This window comes from Gorilla gorilla, chromosome 12 (assembly GCF_029281585.2).
Source record: "Gorilla gorilla gorilla isolate KB3781 chromosome 12, NHGRI_mGorGor1-v2.1_pri, whole genome shotgun sequence".
NCBI classification, from domain to species: Eukaryota; Metazoa; Chordata; class Mammalia; order Primates; family Hominidae; genus Gorilla; species Gorilla gorilla.
In genome coordinates this window covers 33,921,378-33,932,126 of record NC_073236.2, presented here as the reverse complement: position 1 = coordinate 33,932,126, position 10,749 = coordinate 33,921,378, and positions in this window count along the sequence as shown.

The following is a 10,749-nucleotide window of genomic DNA, read 5'->3' as shown; positions in this document are numbered from 1 at the left end:
GAAAAACGGTACACTTCTGCCCAAATGCTGCACTTTTCCCATGGTCTTAGCAACCAGCAGACCAGAAAATTCCCTCCCGTGCCTGGCTCAGTGGGTCCCATGCCCATGGTGCTTTGCTCTCTGCTAGCGTGGCAGTCTGAGATCGACCTGCGAGGTGGCAGCCTGGTGGGAGGTGGTGGAGGGGCATCTGCCATTGCTGAGGCTTGAGTAGGTAAACAAAGCTGCCGAGAAGCTTGAACTGGGTGGAGCCCACTGCAGCTCAGCAAGGCCTACTACCTTTATAGACTCAATCTCTGTGGGCAGGGCATAGCTGAACAAAAGGCATCAGACAACTTCTGCAGACTTAAACGTCCCTGTCTGACAGCTCTGAAGAGAGCAGTGGTTCTCCCAGCATGGCGTTCGAGCTCTGAGAACAGACAAACTACCTCCTCAAGTGGGTCCCTGACCCCTGTGTAGCCTGACTTGGAGACACCTCCCAGTAGGAGCCAACAGACACCTCACACAGGCAGGTGCTGCTCTGGGATGATGCTTCCAGAGGAAGGATCAGGCAGCAATATTTGCTGTTCTGCAGCCTCCCCTTGTGATACCCAGGCAAACAGGTCTGGAGTGGACCTCCAGCAAACTCCAAAAGACCTGCAGCTGAGGGTCCTGACTGTTAGAAGGAAAACTAACAAACAGAAAAGAATAGCATCAACATCAACAAAAAGGACATCCACACCAAAACCCCATCTGTAGGTCACCAACATCAAAGATCAAAGGTAGATAAAACAACAAACGTGGAGAGAAACCAGAGCAGAAAAGCTGAAAATTCCAAAAATCAGAGCGCCTCTTCTCCAAAGGATCGCAGCTGCTCACCAGCAACGGAATAAAACTGGACAGAGAATGACTTTAATGAGTTGACAGAAGTAGGCTTCAGAAGGTCGGTAGTAACAAACTTCTCTGAGCTAAAGAATATTCTAACCCATTGCAAGGAAGCTAAAAACCTTGAAAAAAGATTAGACAAATGGCTAACTAGAATAAACAGTGTAGAGAAGATCTTAAATGACTTGATGGAGCTGAAAAGCAGGGCATGGGAACTTCATGACGCATGCACAAGCTTCAGTAGCCGATTCGATCAAGTGGAAGAAAGGGTATCAGTGATTGAAGATGAGTTGAATGAAATAAAGTGAGAAGAGTTTAGAGAAAAAAGACTAAAAAGAAATGAACAAAGCCTCCAAGAAATATGGGACTATGTGAAAAGACCAAATCTACATTTGATTGGTGTACCTGAAAGTGACAGGGAGAATGGAACCAAGTTGGAAAACACTCTTCAGGATATTATCCAGGAGAACTTCCCCAACCTAGCAACGCAGGCCAACATTCAAATTCAGGAAACACAAAGAACACCACAAAGACACTCCTTGGTAAGAACAACCCCAAGACACATAATTGTCAGATTCACCAAGGTTGATATGAAGGAAAAAATATTAAGGGCAGCCAGAGAGAAAGGTCGGGTTACCCACAAAGGGAAGCCCATCAGACTAACAGCGGATCTCTCAGCAGAAACTCTACAAGCCAGAAGAGAATAGGGGCCAATATTCAACATTCTTAAAAGAATTTTCAAGCCAGAATTTCATATCCAGCCAAACTAAGCTTCATAAGTGAAGGAGAAATAAAATCCTTTACAGACAAGCAAATGCTGAGAGATTTTGTCACCACCAAGCCTGCCTTACAAGAGCTCCTGAAGGAAGCACTAAACATGGAAGGGAACAACCAGTACCAGCCACTGCAAAAACATGCCAAATGATAAAGACCATTGATGCTATGAAGAAACTGCATCAATTAATGGGCAAAATAGCCAGCTTACATCGTAATGTCAGGATCAAATTCACACATAACAATATTAACCTTAAATGTAAATGGGCTAAATGCTCCAATTAAAAGACACAGACTGGCAAATTGGATAAAGAGTCAAGACCCATCATTGTGCTGTATTCAGGAGACCCATCGCACATGCAGAGACACACATAGGCTCAAAATAAAGGGATGGAGGAAGATCTACCAAGCAAATGGAAAGGGAAAAAAAGCAGGGTTGCAATCCTAATCTCTGATAAAACAGACTTTAAACCAACAAAAATCAAAAGAGACAAAGAAGGCCATTACATAATGGTAAAGGGATCAATTCAACAAGAAGAGCTAACTATCCGAAATACACAGGCACCCAATACAGAAGCACCCAGATTCATAAAGCAAGTCCTTAGAGACTTACAAAGAGACTTAGACTCCCACACAAAAATAATTGGAGACTTTAACACCCCACTGTCAACATTAGGCAGATCAATGAGACAGAAGGTTAACAAGGATATCCAGGACTTGAACTCAGCTCTGCACCAAGTGGAACTAATAGCCATCTACAGAACTCTCCACCCCAAATCAACAGAATATACATTCTTCTCAGCACCACATCACACTTATTCTAAAATTGACCACATAATTGGAAGTAAAACACACCTCAGCAAATGTAAAAGAACAGAAAGCACAACAAACTGTCTCTCAGACCACAGTGCAATCAAATTAGAACTCAGGATTAAGAAACTCACTCAAAGCCACACAACTACATGGAAACTGAACAACCTGCTCCTGAATGACTACTGGGTAAATAATAAAATGAAGGCAGAAATAAAGATGTTCTTTGAAACCAATAAGAACAAAGACACGATGTACCAGAATCTCTGGGACACATTTAAAGGACTGTGTAGAGGGAAATTTATAGCACTAAATGCCCACAAAAGAAAGCAGGAAAGATCTAAAATTGACACCCTAACATCACAATTAAAATAACTAGAGAAGCAAGAGCAAACACATTCAAAAGCTAGCAGAAGACAATAAATAACTAAGATCAGAGCAGAACTGAAGGAGATAGAGACACAAAAACCCCTTCCAGAAATCAATGAAACTAGGAGCTGGCTTTTTGAGAAGATCAACAAAATAGACCACTAGCAAGACTAATAAAGAAGAAAAGAGAGAAGAATCAAATAGACACAATAAAAAATGATAGAGGGGATATCACCACCAATCCCACAGAAATACAAACTACCATCAGAGCATATTATAAACACCTCTATGCAAATAAACTAGAAAATCTACAAGAAATGGATAAATTCCTGGACACATACACCTTCCCAAGACTAAACCAGGAAGAAGTTGAATCTCTGAATAGACCAATAACAGGTTGTGAAATTGAGGCAATAATTAATAGCCTACAAACCAAAAAAAGTCCAGGAGCAGACGGATTCACAGCCGAATTCTACCAGAGGTACAAAGAGGAGCTGGTACCATTCCTTCTGAAACGATTCCAAGCAATAGAAAAAGAGAGAATCCTCCCTAACTCATTTCATGAGGCCACCATCATCCTGATACCAAAGCCTGGCAGAGACACGACAAAAAAATAGAATTTTAGACCAATATCCCTGATGAACATCGATGCAAAAATCCTCAATAAAATACTGGCAAACTGAATCCAGGCAAACTGAATCAAAAAGTTTATCCAGCACGATCAAGTTGGCTTCATCCCTGGGATGCCAGGCTGGTTCAACATACACAAATCAATAAACGTAATCCATCACATAAACAGAACCAACAACAAAAACCACATGATTATCTCAATAGATGCAGAAGAGGCCTTTTGACAAAATTCAACAGCCCTTCATGCTAAAAACTCTCAGTAAACTAGGTATTGATGGAACGTATCTCAAAATAATAAGAGCTATTTATGACAAACCCACAGCCAATATCATACTAAATGGGCAAAAACTGGAAGCATTCCCTTTGAAAACTGGCACAAGAGAAGGATGCCCTCTCTCACCACTCCTATTCAACATAGTGTTGGAAGTTCTGGCCAAGGCAATCAGGCAACAGAAAGAAATAAAGAGTATTCAATAAGGAAAAGAGGAAGTCAAATTGTCCCTATTTGCAGATGACATGATTGCATATCTAGAAAACCCCATCGTCTCAGCCCAAAATCTCCTTAAGCTGATAAGCAACTTCAGCAAAATCTCAGGATACAAAATCAATGTGCAAAAATCACAAGCATTCCTATACACCAATAACAGACAAACAGAGTGCCAAATCATGAGCGAACTCCCATTCACAATTGCTACAAACAGAATAAAATACCTAGGAATCCAACTTACAAGGGATGTGAAGGACCTCTTCAAGGAGAACTACAAACCTCTGCTCAATGAAATAAAAGAGGACACAAACACATGGAAGAACATTCCGTGCTCATGGATAGGAAGAATCAATATCGTGAAAATGGCCATAATGCCCAAGGTAATTTATAGATTCAATGCCCTCCCCATCAAGCTACCAATGACTTTCTTCACAGGATTGGAAAAAACTACTTTAAAGTTCATATGGAACCAAAAAAGAGCCCGCACAGCCAAGACAATCCTAAGCAAAAAGAACAAAGCTGGAGGCATCACACTACCTGACTTCAAACTATACTACAAGGCTACGGTAACCAAAACAGCATGGTAGTGGTACCAAAACAGACATATAGACCAATGGAACAGAATGGAGGCCTCAGAAATAACCACACATCTAAAACCATCTGATCTTTGACAAACTTGACAAATACAAGAAATGGGGAAAGGATTCCCTATTTAATAAATGGTGCTGGGAAAACTGGCTAGCTGTATGTAGAAAGCTGAAACTGGATCCCTTTCTTACACCTTATACAAAAATTAACTCAAGATGGAGTGAAGGCTTAAATGTAAGACCTAAAACCATAAAAACCCTAGAAGAATACCTAGGCAATATCATTCAGGACATAGGCATGGGCAAGGACTTCATGACTAAAACACCAAAGCAATGGCAACAAAAGCCAAAATTGACAAATGGGATCTAATTAAACTAAAGAGCTTCTGCACAGCAAAAGAAACTATCATCAGAGTGAACAGGCAACCTACAAAATGAGAAAAAATTTTTACAATCTACCCATCTGACAAAGGGCTGATATCCAGAATCTACAAAGAACTTAAACAAATTTACAAGAAAGAAACAAACAACCCCACCAAAAAGTGGGTGAAGGATATGAACAGACACTTCTCAAAAGAAGACATTTATGCAGCCAACAGACACATGAAAAAATGCTCATCATCACTGGTCATCAGAGAAATGCAAATCAAATCCACAATGAGATACCATATCACGCCAGTTAGAATGGCGATCATTCAAAAGTCAGGAAACAACAGATGCTGGAGAGGATGTGGAGAAACAAGAACCCTTTTACACTGTTGGTAGGAGTGTAAATTAGTTCACCCATTGTGGAAGACAGTGTGGCAATTTCTCAGGATCTAGAACTAGAAATACCATTTGACGCAGCCATCCCGTTACTGGGTATATAACAAAAGGATTAGAATAAATCATGCTACTATAAAGACACGTGCACATGTATGTTTACTGCGGCACTGTTCACAGTAGCAAAGACTTGGAACCAACCCGAACGTCCATCAGTGATAGACTAGATTAAGAAAATGTGGCACATATACACCATGGAATACTATGCAGCCATTAAAAAGAATGAGTTCATGTCCTTTTCAGGGATGTGGATGAAGCTGGAAACCATGATTCTCAGCAAACTATCACAAACACAGAAAACCAAACACCCCATGTTCTCACCCATAGGTGGGAATTGAACAATGAGAACACATGGACCTAGGGCAGGGAACACCACACACCAGGGCCTGTCGGGGGTGGAGGGCTGGGGGAGGGATAGCATTAGGAGAAATATCTAATATAAATGACGAATTGATGGGTGCACCAAACCAACATGGCACATGTATACATATGTAACAAGCCTGCACGTTGTGCACATGTACCCTAGAACTTAAAGTATAAGGATAAAAAAAGAATCAATGTATGGTTCTTTAATCCATCATCTGAGCATCCATCTTATAAGGGATCACATTGTTTTTCTCCATATAGTAAGAGTTTTTCCAACAAGAACAGCAACTCTTTCCCACTGACTTGTGATGCACCTTTTATCATAGATGAAATTTCCCTCTAACCAGGGATCTCCCCTCTCAATGCTGAGTTGTCTGTTGGTTCACTGTCACCATACTACTTAAGACGACAACAGCACCTTTAGAGTGTACCTGAGTATCTGGAAGAGCTTCCTGCCTACCCTCCTTTGGCTTAGGCATCTGTGGACCTTTATCCCTCCTCGCATGATTCAGAGTGAGTTTCTAAAACTGGAATCTTTATTGGGACTACAGTGAAGTGATGGATGAATTGAGGGAGAACTGACATCTCCATATATCAGGCCACCCCTCCCAGGAGCAGGAGATGACTTTACTTGGGGAGTATCTACACCCCCGTTCTACTCCCACCTACCAATTAGTCAGCAATGGATGGAGTTGCTCAATCAATGCTAGGGAGCAGATCTCCAGGGAGGAAGACAGAGTGGGCCTGGAATATTCTTCAGCATCACTGCTTCCATTCCCAGCCACGCCTGGCAAGAGGGAGGAAACATCCTGTCACAGAACCTGTGTTTTCTGGGTGGACAAAACCAGGTGTCCTGGAGGAAGCAGGTATAGTGGGAAGTTGGGGCAAGGGGCAAGGGGACACAGAGCAACAGAACTTCTGGCTTTCCCTAGCATGGGCCAACCCTCCCGGCCAGCATCATGAGGCGGCACTGGCTGCTTCCCCCGTGTCCTGGGGGTTGGGAGGATTGTTGTGCTTCATTCAGCCTGTCTACCTCATGACTTGACTGAGCTACACCTCAACATTGTCAAGTAAGTAGACAGATTATCATCCCCATTCAAGAGAAGAGGAGAAGTCATCTCCTGCTAAGGTCCACGGAGAAGGAAGTTCACTCATTACCTGAAAAACATTTATCTAGAGCTCACAGTGCAGCAGCTTCTTGGCCCTGGGATGTGGCAGAGACCAGACAAATGGTCAAATGGATCCAGTCAGCATTAGACACCATGGTGGACATGTTGTTCATGTCAGCCAGCACCATTCCCTGAGAAAACCAACCCTGTGCACTCCATTTCTCCTAGGCTGGTCAATCATGGTGCCCCCTCACCAAAGACAGGAAAGGGGGCAATGGTGTGGGTCCAGTCACTACATTAGGACATGCCACACCCCCTAGCCACAGGGATTGGTCAAGAGGGTAGGAGGACGATCCTTGCAGGACCAGAGTCTTCCCTGGGGTTTCATGTGTATGTTGAGGGACAGAAGTTTCTTCCTACTAAGGTTGATGAGGAGGGTGGATATAAGTCTTGGGCGGTTGGCAGTCAGGTTTTTATAGAAAAGAGCCTTCAGGAAGAACAAAACCAAGCAGAGACAAGCAGTATGGACACATGAGAGAGGACCGGAGGCCTGACAATGTTGCTTTAGCACTTAGGTCCAGCCATGCCTAGAGTTAACACATTCATACTTTCTCGTTATGTGAGCCAACCCATGATCTTTTGGCTTATGCATACTTGAGTTGGAATAAGTGGAAACAAAGAGTACCACTGGACAGAGCCCCTACCAACAAATCCAACTCTCTGCCCACTCTATGGAACTTTCCTCTCAGGTTCCACCACACTCTTTCAGGTTGGGGCTTATTTTGATCATAATTCCCCTGTTCTCAAATTGTCTTTGAATCCAGTTTCTGTCAGTAAGTACCCTTTATTCCTTATTGGTTTATGACATCTGCTAGAAGGCCAAGCCTGCCTTCTGCGTCATCCCCCAAGTTGGTGTTGAAGATACTGATGTGGAGGACAGAACACTGCAGCATGCAGCACCCTCCTCCCTCAGGTTGTCAGCCCTTGAATCTCTCACGCTGTCCCTGGTCTTCACAGAATCCCAGATCCCCAGTATTAGAAAGGATCTCGGGTTCCCCACTCACTCTATCCCAGCCTCTTGGCTCAAGTTTTCATCTATAGAAGTGGTGCCAGCCTTGGCCAGAGGAAAGTGGCATGTGTGGTGAGTGTCTGTTGGCAGCTTCCCAGCATCAATGTTCCCATTCTCCTGCCACTAGCACCCATATTTGACTTCTCCATTCTAGGCTGCCGTTTGCTGCAGTGCTTAGCAAGACATTATGGAAGGTTCTGGTATAACGGAAGGGATCTACAACATAGAGTACCACCAATGGTTACCTCTGGAGGTGGCTGTGCTCAGAGCACCTGGGCCTGGGAGGGAAAGGGTGTCTCAGAAAGAGGCATGTCTCCTCCTTTAATCAGGGTTCCTCAGAGATTGGCATTTGAAATCTCCAGACTGAGTAAGGAATATTCACCTTCACCCCACCGGGGCAGACACCATCCAATCAGTCGAGGGCCTGGATAGAACAAAAGGCAATGGAAAAGTGAATTTCCTCATAACCCTAACTAACGGAGGAGACATGCCTCCCTCTGAGACATCCCTTTCCCTCCCAGGCCCAGGTGTTCTGAGCACAGGCACCTTCAGAGGTAACCATTGGTGGTGTCTATGTTGTAGATCCCTATTATTCTGGAATCTTCCATAAAGTCTTGTTCAACATTGCAGCAAACCACAGCATAGAATGGAGAAACAGAACAAAGAATATAGGTAGGGGGATGGACAGATGAGCTTTATTATGGGAATTGGCTCCCGTGATTATGGAAGTTGAAAAGCCCCACCATATGCCTTCTGCAAACTAGAGAACCAGGGAAGCTGGTGGCGTAGCTCAGTCCAAGTTTGAAGGCCTGAGAACCTGTGGGTGGGGGTGCTGCTGGTCCAAGTTATAGAACCCAAAGCCTGGATCTAATGTCCAAGGGTAGGAGAAGATGGCTGTCCCAGCTGCAGGAGAGACAGAGAGAGAGAGAGAGAGAGAGAGAGAGAGAGAAGGGAAGAGAGAGAGAGAGAGAAGGGAAGAAAGAGAGAGCCTGCATGCAAATTCTCTTTTCCTCTGCCTTTTTTCTATCAAGGCCCTCAACCGATTGGATGATGTCTGCCCCCATTGGGTGAAGGTGAATATTCCTTACTCTGTCCAGTGATTCAAATGCCAGTCTCTTCCAGAAACACCCTCACAGATATACCCAGAAATAATGCCTTACCAGCTCTCTGGGTATCTGGGTATCCCAGTCAAGCTGACACCTAAAATTAAACATCACATCTCCTTTTCTCTGCCCCGCTGGTGGTCCCCAGACAGACGGGCAAGAGCCCCTCTGCCCATTCTAATGCCAGCTCAAGTCCTTTTCTCCAGGTGATATACAGGAGAAAGGCCTGTCAGTGCCTTCAGGGAACACCTGCCCCCAGCCACAGGGAGGGCCTTTGTCCCTCTGGGCGCAGGCAGTCAGTTATGTGCGTCGGGATATTCTGGGTAATGCATTCTGGCATGAGTCCAGGATGGGGCTCACCAAGTCCAGTCCAGGTTGGGCAAGGCCCAGCTCAAATCAGTTTATGTTTCTCTCAGGGTCGGGTCAGTCACAATCAGTGTGTATGGCAGCTGGCCTACAGGTCTTGCTGCACTGCAGCTCTGCCTCTCCTGCAAACTGCTTGAGGGAGAAAGAGCACACTGAGTCCTCGGTCCCAGACCCAATCCGGGTCTGAGAGGGATGCTTCTTTTCAAATGTCCAAATTGCAGCAAACAACCACCACCACCATAACAAAATACGTTTCTTCCAAAGAAGCAGCACATCTGACAGCTGAACTCTGAGATGCTGCGCCTCGTCTCTACAGTCAATCCATGCAACCTTCTAGTCTAAAGTCTCTGCTTTGGGGCTACTTCTCAGCATGAGAACTCCTTAAGAGGTGGGGACGTGTTCACAACGGCAAAACTCAGCTGCCCGTACAGATAGTGTTCCCAGAACTAAGAGGCGTCAGCCTTCGGTAAATTCAAGTCTGCACTCTTAGGAGGCAACTTACAACTTCGAAGTGAAAGTCTATATTTTTCGTTTTTCAGCGTCAGAGTCTCAGGATCTCGATGTGGACAGGCACCCTGATACAAAAGAACGGTAAGATGGGGTACAAAATGGATTCTGCAGGTACCGGGAGGACGTTGCAAATCCCAGTGAAGGTGAGTGGATGCACACACAGCCTGGATAGACACGAAATGGCACAAAGGGAGAGAAAGGCTACATCTCGGAGGGGCAGGGTGTGGGAGTCACATCAGGGCTGGTGAGTCTGAGACGAGGGAGGATGTGAACACGTTCTGTGCTGTCTTGGGCCCCGCCAGGCTCATGTGTGGCTTTGCTCCGGCACACGTGTGTCACACGCTCTGGAACTGTGGAATCCTCTGGCATGTCAGGCAGGCTCATTCCATGGGGGCAGGAACAGAGAGCACAGTCATTCGCACGTTCATCTGTTCTATACTGCTTGCCTCCCACTGGCTGGTCTCCTGCTGGGTGCTGGGAACACAGTTACAAGATGAATAAACCCATAAGGTCTTTGTTTACGCGGAGCTTAGGGCCGAGACAGGAGTCAGGTCTTAATCAAATAACCACACGAATGAACACACTGGCCACAGGCCCAGCTGAAACCTTAGCACCGCGCGGCTGCTGGAGGTCCCTGACGGTGGTCTAGGCTTCACATTAACAAAGGAAATGACACTGGGAGGCCTGACTTGTTTTTCATGACTGCAACTGTCTCTTGATGATCTTCTCTCCTTTCTAATCGTCCCCAGCTCAGAATTTTGCTAGAGCCGAGCCCCAGCTTGGAGGAGCGTAAGCCCTGGGATAACCTCTTTAATCAGAATCTGGCCTGAGTCCCTGCTCGAAGCTCAAGCACCCGGGGCCTCGCGGCCGCCTGCAGTACTCCCCT